Source organism: Manis pentadactyla, chromosome 1, assembly GCF_030020395.1.
Source record: "Manis pentadactyla isolate mManPen7 chromosome 1, mManPen7.hap1, whole genome shotgun sequence".
Lineage (NCBI taxonomy): Eukaryota > Metazoa > Chordata > Mammalia > Pholidota > Manidae > Manis > Manis pentadactyla.
In genome coordinates, this window is record NC_080019.1 from 9,066,667 (window position 1) to 9,080,252 (window position 13,586).

The window sequence follows — 13,586 nt, forward strand, 5'->3', positions numbered from 1 at the left end:
AAACGTGTGCCCGCTGACACACAAGTATGGTTCTGTCTGGGGAAAGCACACCTCCACTGGCATTTCTCTCTCTTAGAATATTTGGGCAAAAGTACTGGACATCCTGACACTCCCCACATGCGTGTACCTTCAGAATAAAGAATGAGGCTCAATTTATAGCACATACAAGATCAAATATTAAGTTTCTGGAATCTATAGGGAAGCCAAGTTTCCTCCCTAGTTCCATCTTTAAATACAGTTGTGTCACCCTTAGGGGCCAGACGGATGAGGGACTTCCTGTCCAAGGTCTTCTGTGCGGAGACATCGTTGATGACACTATTCCCCCTGGGCCAGACTCCCAGGCCTCTGTGGTCCACCTTCCTCCGTGTGCTGTGCCCCCTCTGGAATCTGCACCAATGCTTAATTCACCCAAATCCTAGGACAAGCAAGTCAGAGCGGGAGGAAGGAGGGGGAATCCCTCCATGTCTCTGCAGTAAAATAGCATTTACATTTTCCTTCTCTCTGTGTATCCATATTTTTATATTGGAAGCCCTCTGCCCACCCTCAACTTGAGGGCACTGCAAAGAGCATTCTGCAATGATCTCTTTTACTCTTCGGGTAGGCGGCCACTCTGTGCTATAAGACGCATGCCCTCCCTGGTCATGGGGATAAGACGGCAGCGGCCCCCTGGGCCCCTGAGCCACCCGCGGCCAGTTAAAGCTCTGGCTTTAGCCTTTGGAATCAGGGATGTGCAAAGCCAGACCCTGACCTGAAGGGAATGTCGTGAAAGTTAGGTCTGTGTCAGACCACACAAGAACCACCCGCAAAGCAAAGCGTGCAGGGGAGCCATGGGGAGAGTGGTGTACATGCGCAAAAAGCAGCAGACGTGGAGATACGTGATCACTGAGAGCAGAAGCCTGAGCCCGGCACACATGAAGCCTGGCGGTATCTCATTTCCCGGCCTTGGAGTCCTTTGAGAACAGGAGCTTTAAAAGCAGCTTCCTCGAGCACCCAAAGTGTCCGGAGCACCCAAAGTGTCCGGTAATAGATGAACGGCCGAAGATGTGGTACATATACACAGTGGAATATTAATTACTCAGCGATAAAAAAGAAGTCACTCTTTCCACTTGCAACAATATGGATGGACCTATGCTTGGGGGGTTATACACATAATACATGGATGGTATTATGCTAAGTGAAGTAAGCCAAAGACAAATACCCTATGATTTCACTTATAGGTGGGAAAACGAAGCAAATGAACAAAGAAGCCAAACAGAAACAGACTCTTGAGCACCCAGACTGGTGGTTGCCATTGTGGGGCGGAGGTGGGTGGTCAAAATAGGTGAAGGGGATCAAGAGGTACAAAAGTCCAGTTATACGATCAGTGAGTCTGCAGGGGATGCAGGCCCACCGCAGGGGATGCAGTCAGTGATACTGTAACACCTTTGCACGTTGACACATGGTAACTACACACATTGTGGTGAGCGTTCCCTAATGGAGGGCCCACCTGTAGCCCACCTGAAACTAATGTAACATTGTATATTAACTCTATTTCACTGAAAGTAAAATCATAAAATAAAAGCAGCTTCCTGGGAGGGAGGGATTCCCAGGAAGGGTGCGCTGCCGGCCTGAGTGGAGGGCTGGTGAATGTCTCCTTCTTGCCAGGTGGTGTGCCCCCTCCCTCCACCCCATCTGAACCGAGGGTGGAGGGGCCAGACAGCTCAGAGGGCCTGGGCCCTGAGGAGAACTGGGCAGTGCCCCAATGCCTGGGCACTCGGTGAGCTGCGAGCGCTTGCAATGCTTACATCTGCTGGCCATCTGCTGGTCCCAAAGCAGAGCACAGTGAGAGAATTCCTGGGGTGCTGACGTGTGACCTCCAAGTGTAAGAGAGATGAAAGGCGGAGAGGAAGGGGGGCTGCTTCTTACCTGGACTTCGCATGCAAGGCAGCTGGAGCAGTCACGGCTGCAGGACGAAGGAGCCGCAGCGCACAGGCGTGTGTGAGCCCCCTAAGGCCCAGCGGACGCTGCAGAAGGTGGCCAGACTGAAGCTGTCCTGGCGGCAGGAGCCCAAGAGGGGGCCTGCTGACATGAGGAGAGGCACACCAAGAGACCGCGGGGGGCACTCAGGACGGAAGGGGTGGGGGCCGGCAAGCCGCCAGCCGGTCAGTGCATCCCTCCTGTCCGGACACCTGCAGCGCGTCTCCCGGAGGCCTCCAGCTCACAGTCTCTGAAGAGGCTACACCTGAAGCCCGCAGAGAAGCCCAAATTTGCATGCCTGCCCCGAGAGAGCCAGCCACTATTAAGCCAGTGTTAGCCAAGAGCAAACTAGAGTAACTGGATTTAAAAATACTCTCTGATCCCTTCTTCAAACCTCCGTTCCCCACCCCCACCTCCACCCCTGTTACCCTGAAACAAGAGACAACAGGAAATGGAGAAGCTAGAGGAGAAATTACAGAGAAGTGGCCATGACCTTCCCCTCTGGGGGTCCTGTGAGTAGCTGAATCTCACCCCCAAATTCCTGTGTTGAAGTCCTAACCCCCAGGACCGCAGACTGTGGCTGTATTTGGAGTTGGGAGGGTCTTTAAAGAGGGTCTTTAACAATTAAGTTAATAATGAAGCAATTAGGTGGGCCCTAATCCCATATGGCTGGTGTATGGGTATATGCATAAAAAGGACGGGTATTAAGTCTGTCCTCTCCGTCCTATGAGAGGCGGAGATCAGGACACATATACACACTGAGGGAGGCCACACGAGGACTGGCAGAAGGTGGCCGTCTGCAAGCCAGGGAGGGACGCTCAGGAGAAACCTTGACACCTTGATCTCAGACATCGAGCCCCCAAAATTTTGAGAAAATTAATGTCTGTTGTTTAGGGCCCCAATATGTGCTACTTTGTCTTGACCACCAAGCACACTAACCTAGTCCCCAAGCCACAGCTCAGCCTCAGCCTGGAATTGGAAGGGAGGTGTGGAGAAGCTGAAGGTTCCCGGGGCCAGGATTCTCACCTGGCCCTGGTCAGCTTGCTCACGACACACCTGTGGGCAATACGTTGTTACTGACTCTGTATAAAGAGCTCCGCCCAGTGCGCTGGGCGGCACAGTGGCACAGCTGCAGGAGATCAGCAGCTGGAGTGGCGGCAGCACCGAGGACAGAGACTGAGACGGCAGCAGGGGCAGAGAGGCCCAGAGGCAGAGCCCGGCTTGCTGCATGCAGACCGGCTCTGAGTGGACCGGATTCTAGTGATTGACCTGCCACCGTGGGAATAAAGTTGGGTATAAACCCTTTCACCCCAAGAATGTTCCATTGTCATTTTTTCGGTCTCATTGAATCCATAAGTGAACTTGTCAGGGGCTGAAACCCACTGGCAAGACAGGAGGGTAAAAGCTGAGCTGGATATGGAGTTTGGGGCTGCTGGTCCTTCTCATCGTGAAATTTGGTTGTGACTATGAAAAAGAGACTTAGTTTTATTACTGAAAGCAACCCAAATGCTACAGACTCTATAGGAGACACCATCAAAGAGCAGGAAGCAGATCACAGAGCCGGTCTCACAGCGTGTCAGAGGTTTTCCTGTTTGAACCACACGGAGTTCAGCCTGTCCAATAACCACTACACTTGGAATTGTTTAGTGTCTTTCTGCTGCCCTTTTCCTTCTGAGTCTTTCTTGTCTAATTACATTGTTTCCAAAATCCTTTTGCTTCATTTTTCTGATTCTTAGAATTCAGTAGAAGTGAAAGTTCTTCAAAAGATCATAACTTTTAAGATCTGAGTGTTTTTATGTCATTTCTGAATTTTTAGTTTTCATCCATCATAGGATAAATAGGTCTTTACATCTCAAAAAACATGTCATGAATAATTTCTTATAGCAGCATATTCTTCCATGCTTATTTAGGTCCCTACTTTATTGAACCATGAATTCAGTTTACTGAGGCTCTTTACGGTGAGTCATCTGGACGGATCCTGACATCAGGGAACTCTCAGCCATGATAAAAAAAAACGGTGCTAACTCATTAGTGATGCATCTCAGGGACATTCCCTGGATGAAATGCATCCTAGAACACAGTTAAAGTAGAAAGTAGTTGAGGCTCTTCTGTTGGGAGCCACAGATTCTGGCTAACTTTTTAAAGGAGAGGCAGGAGGATTTCATTGGGAAACATGAAAAACTCAGAATCGAAATAAGAATTAAAGAGACAAACATTAGGAAAAACAAACCCCAGGAGCACACAGAGCAGAGAGGCACAAACCTTCTCCTGTGTGTTGCACGGTTGTGACTCAGCTCATTGGCTCCCAGATTCTGAGCTTCTCTGTCAAAATCCACACAGCGGGATCCCACTGAACCTTAAAAAGGAAGGAAACTGTGGCACTTGCTACAGGGTGGATGAACCTCAAAGGCATTATGCCAATTGAAATAAGCCAGTCACAGTAGGACAAATACTACTGGATTCCATTTATATGAGGTTCCTATAGCAGTGAGATAAATAGAGACAGAAAATAGGATGGGGTGGGGAGAGGGGAGAATGGGGGTTGTTTAATGGGGACAGAGTTTCAGGTTTGGAAGATGACAAAGTTCTGAGATGCATGGTGGTGCTGGCTGCACAACAGTGTGAATGTGCTTAATGCCCCTGACTGGGATGCCTAAAATGGTAAAAACATTAAAAAGAAGAAAGGAGAGAAGAAAAAGAAAAGATATCGAGATGGCTACTAAGAGGTTAAGTCACACTGCTGATCCTGGAATTAATCCCACTCTAAAGACTACAGGTTTATGCTTCAGTTATCAAATACACAGAGCCAACCCTAGGAAATGGGCACCAGCCTTACATTTGCCCATGAAAAAGAGAGCAGACATTGGGTGATGACAGGGTGCCTACCTTGATGTCAAAAACTGGTGCATGTCATCTGCAAACAGTGACAGTTTAACTTCTTCCTTGCCAATCTGGATGCCTTTTATTTCTTGTGTTGTCTGATTGCCATGGCTAGGACCACCCGTACTATGTTGCATAAAGTGGGGAGAGTGGACATCCTTGTCTTGTTCCCAATCTTAGAGGAAAAGCTTTCAGCTTTTTGCTGTTAAGTATGATGCTGGCTGTGGGTTGGCCATATACGGTCTTTATGTTGAGGTACGTGCCCTCTATACCCATTTTGTTGAGAGATTTTATCATGAATGGATGTTGAATTTTGTCAAATGCTTTTTCAGCATCTGTTGAGATGATCATGTGATTTTTGTCCTTCTTTTTGTTGATGTGGATGATGATGGATTTTTGAATATTATACCATCCTTGCATCCCTGGAATAAATCCCACTTGATCATGATGGATGAACTTTTTGATGTATTTTTTAATTCGATTTGCTAATATTTTGTTGAGTATTTTTGCATCTATGTTCATCAGGGATATTGGTCTGTAATTTTGTTTTTTTTGTGTGGTGTCTTTGCCTGGTTTTGGTATTAAAGTGATGCTGGCCTCATGGAATGAGTTTGGACATATTCCCTCCTCTTCTACTTTTTGGAAAACTTTACAGAGGATGGGTATTAAGTCTTCTCTAAATGTTTGCTAAGATTCAGCGGTGAAGCCATCTAAATGTTTGATAAAATTCAGCAGGCTTTTGTTTTTAGGTAGTTTTTTGATTACCAATTCAGTTTCATTGCTAGTAATTGGTCTGTTCAGATTTTCTGTTTCTTCCTGGATCAGTCTTGCAAGTTGTATTTTTCTAGAAAGTTGTCCATATATCCTAAGTTGTCCAGTTTGTTAGCGTATAATTTTTCATAGTATTCTCCAATAATTCTTTGTATTTCTGTGCTGTCCTTAGTGATTTTTCCTTTCTCATTGCTGATTCTGTTTATGTGTGTACACTCTTTTTTTCTTGATAAGTCTGCCTAAGGGTTTATCTACTTTGTTTATTTTCTCAAAGAACCAGCTCCTGGTTTCATTCATTCTTTCTATTGCTTTATTCGACTCAATTTTATTTGTTTCTGCTCTTATCTTTATTATGTCCCTCTTTCTACTGACTTTGGGCCTCATTTGTTCTTCTTTTTCTAGTTTAATTAATTGCAAGTTTAGATTGTTCATTTGGGATTGTTCTTCTTCCTTAAGCTAAGCCTGTATTGCAATATACTTTCCTTTTAGAACTGCCTTTGCTGTATCCCACAGGTTTTTTTGGGGTGTTGAGCTGTTGTTTTCATTTGTCTCCATATATTGCTTGATCTCTGTTTTAATTTGGTCATTGATCCACTGATTATTTAAGACCACGCATTAAGCCTCCATGTGTTCGTGGGCTTTTTTGTTTTCCTTGCATAATTTATTCCTTGTTTCTTACCTTTGTTTTCTGAGAAGCTGGATGGTACAATTTCGATCTTTTTGAATTTACTGAGGCTCTTTTTGTGGCCTAGTATGTGATCTATTCTGGAAAACATTCCATGTATTTGAGAAAAATGTATATCCTGCTGCTTTTGCTGGGAGTGTTCTGTAGCTGTCTGTTAGGTCCATCTGTTCTAATGCATTGCTCAGTGCCTCTGTTTCCTTATTATTTTCTGTCTGGTTGATCTGTCTTTTGGAGTGAGTGATGCATTGAAGTCTCCTAAAAAGGATGCATTGTATTCTATTTTCCCCTTTAATTCTGTTAGTATTGGTTTCGCATACGTAGGTGTTCCTATATTGGGTGCATAGATATTTAGAATGGTTATGTCCTCTTGTTGGACTGACCCCTTTATCATTATGTAATGTCCCTCTTTGTCTCTTGTTACTTTCTTTGTGTTGAAATCAATTTTGTCTGATATGAGTACTGCTACTCCTGCTTTTTTCTCCTTATTATTTGCATGAAATATCTTTTTCCATCCCTTCACTTTAAGTCCATGTATGTCTTTGGGTTTGAAGTGAGTCTCTTGTAGGCAGCATATAGATGGGTCTTGTTTTTTTTATCCATTCTATAACTGTGTCTTTTGTTTGATGCATTCAGTCCATTTCCATTTAGGGTGATTATTGATAGATATGGACTTATTGTCATTGTAGGCTTTAGATTTGTGGTTATCAAAGGTTCAAGGGCAGCTTCTTTACTATCTAACACTCTGTCTTAACTTATACACCATTTGAGACACAATCTAAAGGTTCTTTTTTCCTTCTTCTTCTGCCTCCACTCTTTCGATATTAGGTATCATATTCTGTACTCTTTGTGTATCCCTTGGTAGTTGATTTAATTTTACATTTCCTTAGTAATTAATTGTTCTACTTCCTTTACTGTGGTTTTATTTTCTCTAGTGATAGCTATTTAGCCTTAGGAGCACTTCCATCTAGAAAAGTCCCTTTAAAATACTCTGTAGAGATGGCTCATGGGGGGCAAACTCTTCAACTTTTGCTTATCTGGAAATTGTTTAATCCCTGCTTTAAATTTAAATGATAATCTTGCCAGATAGAGTGTTCTTGGTTGGAGGCCCTTCTGTTTCACTGCATTAAATGTATCATGCCACTCCCTTCTGACCTGTAAGGTTTCTGTTGAGAAGTCTGTTGATAGTCTGATGGGCTGGCTTTCCTTTATAAGTGATCTTTTTTCACTCTCTGGCTGCTTTCAGCATTCTCCTTGTCCTTGATCTTTGCCATTTTAATTATTATATGTCTTGGTGTTGTCTTCCTAGGGTCCCATGTTTTGGGAGATCTCTGCACTTCCATGACCTGAGAGACTTTTCATTCCCCAGATTAGGGAAGTTTTTGGCAACTATTTCCTCAAAGAAGTTTTCTATCCCTTTTTCTCTTTTCTTCTCTTCTGGTACCCCTATAATGTGAATATTGTTCTGTTTGCATTGGTAGCACAGTTCTCTTACTATTCTTTCATTCCTAGAGATCCTTTTTTCTCTCTGTGCCTCATCTCTTCGTTTTCCTGTTCTCTAACTTCTATTTCATTTATTATCTCCTCTACCTCATCTAATCGACTTTTAAATCCCTCTGCTGTGTGTTTCATTTCAGATATAGTTTTTTACTTTCTATCTCTTTCTTGAAGTCCTCCCAGAGACCTTGAATATTTTTCTGTAGCTCTGTGAACATGTTTATGACTTTTATTTTGAAATCTTTATCAAGAAGGTTGGTGATTTCAGTTTCACTTAGCCCTCTTTCTGGCATCTTTTCCTTAAGTTTTGTTTGGACAAAATTCTTTTGTCATTTGATTTTTTAGTGATTCCTATGGAATAACTTTGTATAGGTGGCGCCCTCTATTGCCCAGAAGCTCTACTCTCTGGAGCTGCTGAGCACCTGTAGCAATGGTAGGGGTTGCAGATGAACGAAACGGGCATGAACATGGAGGAAAGAGCTCTTTCCTACCTTCCTGGCTGTAGCACCTGCCTCCACTGCCAGGTCCAGCTCACAGGGAGGAGCCTCTTCATTACACCCCTTGTAGGTGCATAGGTGGGGCCACCCTCCAGCTGGCCTGGCATGATGGCAGGGGCTGCACTTGTGCAGACTGGTGCTTGCCAGGAGAAAGGAGCAGCAGGCTGCATGCTGCAGTGCATGGCCTCGGTGCTGTGCTGCCAGCCAGGAGGATGGAGCGCCTGAAGTTCCTGAGAGTTCTCAACTTGCTGGGCTGTGTGCCGGGATGATTTTGTCCACCTGCCTTTCTCCTGAGCAGTGAGCTCTGTGTAACCTTTCCCCCCCTTTAGTGCCCCTCTCGTTGTTGGGAAGTCTTTCAAAGTGCCCGCCTTTCTTTAGTTCCGGGGGGCCAGTTGGGCGAACCTGTTCTCCGCAAGTGGATGGAATCTGTCTCTTCCAGTATTCCTTCTGTCTTTGCTTCCAATCCCACTAATCTCCAGAGCACCATGTAATCTGGGTTCATGCTCCTGGAGCAGAGCAGATCTCCAGGGCTGGGTGTTCAGCAGTCCTGGCCTTCTACTCCCTCCCCACTCTGTTTCTCTTCCTCCTCCCTGTGAGCTGGGGGGGGGGGGAGGTGAGGGCGTGGGTCCCATCAGATTCAGCCTTTGCTACTTTACCCTTTTCTGTGAAGTCTTCTCTTTTCCCCAGATGTAGGCAGTCTATTACGCAGTCTTCAGGTCGCTCTTTCAGGATTAGTTGTATTTGCTGTATTTTTGTGTTTTACATGGTTTTGGGAGGTGGTTTCTGCCTCACTTCTCATGCCATCATCTTTTCCCAGCTGAATCCAACATATTTTTAAACTCTCAAAAATCAGCAATATTAAGTGCCAAAGAAGATATATAGATGGCAAATAAGTGTACAAAAAGATGTTCAGCAATATGCATCATTAGGGAAAAGCAATTTAAATATTAAAAAGACTGACCATACCACATGTTGGTTGGGGACAAAGCAACTGGAACTCTCATATGCTGCTGATGAGAATGTAAAGTGGTATAACCACTTTGTAAATAGTCTGGCGATTTATTTTCAAAAGTTAAACAAGCCATAGGATCTAGCCATTCAACTCCTAGTATTGCATATGAAAGCATATTCAGAGTTCATTCCTTTTTGTGGCTGGGCAGTATAATATGCACAGGTAAGTTGTTTACCAATTCACTTGCTGCTAGCCATTTGGACAGTTTGGGGCTATTACAATAAAATAGCCTGCTATTTTATTTAAAATTTACTGCTATAAATTTTGATTGTAGTCTTTGTATAGACATATATGCAGCAACATGGATGAATATAGAAATAATTATACTGACAGAAAGAACTCAAGGCAGAACGAATCATACATACTATAGGATTCCATCTATATAAAATTCCAGAAAATGCAAATTAACTGATAGTGACAGAAAGAAGATCAGATGGTTGTCTGGGAATAGGTGTAGAAGACAGGGAGGGGAGGGAGAGAGGGATTACATGGACACAATGAAACATAGGGGACATAAATTCATCATCTTTATTGAGGTGACATGTCCAAACATCAAATTGTACACTTTAAATATATATAGTTTAGCATTTGTCTATTATACCTCAATAAAGCTGATAAAAAATTAATATGCTTTTTAAAAGCTTTTAAAAAGCAAATGTTGAACTGGGGAAATATTTGCAAATACATCAAAGAAAAAGGGTAACTATAATCTGTCTATAAAGACCACACAAATTAATGAGAAAAAAAGATAATCCTATAGTTTTTAAATGGATAAATGACATGAATATGCAATTCACAATACGCAATAAGCACAAATGGCTAATAAAGAAACAGCAATCAAGGAAATGTAAACAATACAAAAAAGAATACTCTTGTCTATCAAATTAGCAAATACTGTTTTAAAGTTATTATATGCAGGGTTAGTGAGGATATAAGGGCACACATATAAACACTTTCTGAAGGTCATTTTGACAATGCATACCAAAGTCCCAGAATGGGCATACCTTTAAATTAAAGAATTCAGTTCCTAGTGATTTGTACTAAGACTAAAATCATGAGAGAATACAAAGATGTATTTTCAAATGTGTTCATTAACACATTAATTATAACAGAAAAAAAAATGAAGCCCAACAAGAACAGGGGATTGGTCAAATACATTGTATTTCCCTAGAATGGAGTACTAGCCAACCATTAAAAATGATATTACTAAAAAAAAATATTTCTGTACATTATATACAGAATGATATCAGTTTGTGGGGGGGACTATAGGAATATACATTTCAAAATATATTTCCCCCTTTGCATTTTTGTTTTTAGTATTGTTTTTTACATTGAACATGTATTCCTTTTGTTTTTCAATAGTACTTGTTCTATGCTCCATTCACTAAGGATGCCAAGCCTTAGCACAGATAAATGAATTTGCATCAACATTATGTAAGCAGTTAATGTACCACCTATCCCACTCATCAGAATGCCTTGGGTCACTGAAAATACAAATGTAAAGAGAGCGTCTCTCCAGCACATGACTATACTGGAAAGGCCACGTTTTTTGGTGTGTCCTAAGTGACAATGTGTAACCTCATGCCCCCTGTATATCAGGTGCAATAAGAAAGCCAAATCTTGGCATGGGGAGTGGCAGCTGGGGACAGGAGGGAATGAAATTAAGTGTGGTAACCCGTTTGACCAGTCACTGGTAACTTTACAGTACCTGTGTTGACAGGGGACCAAGGAGGACAGGGGATTTGCCTGCAGGACAGGAACATGAAACACCAGAACAGCCTCACCCTATTGCATCTGCGTGGCTAATTGACAGCACTGTTGCAAACTCTATCAGAAAACAGGCCATGGCTAAAGGAGAACCATCTTACTTAATGGGGGGATGTGAGATTTGGAGCCCTTAGTAATCAACTTTTTTAGTGACTCTTGTTAAGTCTGTGCACCCACTTTGTATTAATACATAATGCTCCTAACTCGGAGTCCTCTACCGTCCCTTTGTGGACAGCACACAGCCCACGTCCAGCTGTAGCTGTCCAGCCCATGTGCAGCTGACTGGGGGCTTGTGCAGGATTGTTTTGCGCTGACTGGTGCTGTATGCACTCTGTTCTGTCTTACTGCGGTGTCAAGGGTTCAGGGCCTCGCTAGCTCTTGCTCAGTTTGTACATTGCTGCCATCTAATGGAAAAACTCTGCAACCTGCCAGAGCTGTTTTTTATAGGCCTCATTCCAAATTCTTCAACAAGCATTTTGCTGAGACTATTGTGTTTTAAGCCTGTCGTCCAAGAAGAAAAGGGCACAGTGAGAGAAGACAGGACCCCCGATTAAAGTAGAATCAAGCCTTAAGAGCAATCAGGCAAGGGACATTCTTCTAAACCTGAAGGACAGGATGCCCATTCTGGAATGCATGGAAACTGAGTGGCAGGGTGGGGTGTGGAGGAGATGGAGCAATAATTCCAAGGGAGCAATCCTTTGTGAACAGAATACCATCTCAGTAAGTGGCCCCATATCAGATTTGCAAATGAGTCGCTAAGAACTGATAGAAAATTCTTGGGAGAATGAACAGCAGGACCAGAGAAATAAAACATCTGTTCCCCTTGGTTCTAAAGCAGTTTATACAGAAAGCTCCAGTTCAAGGATCAGATTGGTGCCCTTGGAGATGAACTGGGCCTGAGATAATAGATACCTGATGGGCCCATGGGTCACTGCTCGGCATTAGCTGACTTCTCCATTTTTTTCTTTGTTCTATTTTCTTCTTATTATTTTTTTACTCAATTCTTTGTGAAAGCTTTCCCATCCCCTCAACTGGCTGCATCCCCCTGCTTATGTATCTTGTGGTTCCTAGTTCCATTACAATATGAACCAGAATTACTTGGATACAATCAGCCTTCTCCTCTAGCCTGAGGCCTCATTTGATCCATTTCCCATGGTACTGGACGTGCCCAGGGCCCCCGGGGTTGGTAGAGGCCCACCTCCCGCACAGTCAGCTAGATTCACCAAAGGCTGAGCATCACCCATACCACACTGCCCTTTTCTCTCTGCCAAGTAGCCCCCCAGGAAGGGGACTGATGGACACAACACGGAGGACAGTGGTGTCCAGAGCTGAGGTCATGCCCGAGAGGGCTCTGAGATGCATTTACCTCCACAGAGTCTGGCCGAAATAACTACAACACTTTGGGAACCAGTTCCTCATTTTTCTTAAGATGATCATCTGGTGGAGAGACACTTGGCCCTTGCAAATAACCTTGTCATTAATCTGAGGGTAGGGACACCAATAGCTTTTTCCCCCCTCTCCTGCTTGGGTCGCTGTGATTTTCCCTTGGCCAACCACCCCTTCCCAGTGTGGCCAGAACAGTGCTCTGTGCTAACCACCCTGCTTCACTGTCATCCTGGGCACACAGGAAGCCTCTGTTGCCTAGGCTGCTTCCACATAGGTGGGTCAGAAGATGAGTTCTGGCCAATGGAATGTAAGCAAAAATGATGTATGTTTTTCCAGACCTGGCCTAAAACTCCCCTCTCTTCTTCTGGCCACACTGGAGGCCTTGTGTTTAGGATGGTGACGTCAGAGAATTGAAGGAGCCAGGGCACCATGTCACCACATAGAAGACAGACTCACAGGAGGACAGCCAATGTTTCTGACCTGGAACAGCCATGCTGGAATTTGTATGAATGAAAAACCAATGTTGCTATGTTGCCCACTGAGATTTGAGGGTCTTTTGTTCCAAAAAGCTAGTTTTCTGAGAAGGTAGTAGACTGAATGTGGGATAGGGTGAGTGGGTGTGTTTGCATATTGTTTTATTCATCTGGTAAGAGATGTAAAGAAGTTTCTGCTTGACGGTTTACATCTTCCTGGTAAAGTGGGAGACAAGAACATCTCCTGAGGGAGATACAGGGAACAGAGGGACAGAGATTCAAGACATAGCAGGTAGGACAACAGCCTGTAAAAAAAAAAAGAGAGGATTCCTGGGGAGTGTGCAATGCTCAGTGTTCAGCTGGAGTCAATGGCCAGGACTTTCTCATGGCGGCAACCTGCCTGGCTGTGCAGTTTTCTCTACCAGACGGTGGTGTTCATGCTCAAGGTACAGAGGATGGAGGGGTTCATCTAGAGTTGGGGTTTGACAGAGAAGATACAGGGAAAGGACAAAGGGTCAAGGGGCTAGGGTGTCGGCAAAACAATGAATGAAAGCTTGCACCGTAGAATCTAAGTAGCATTGGGAAGGCAGACAGGAGGACACTGGTGGAGGGAGAAACAGATGGAATGACAGACAGGGAGGCTGGTGCTGCCAAAGAACAGGAGC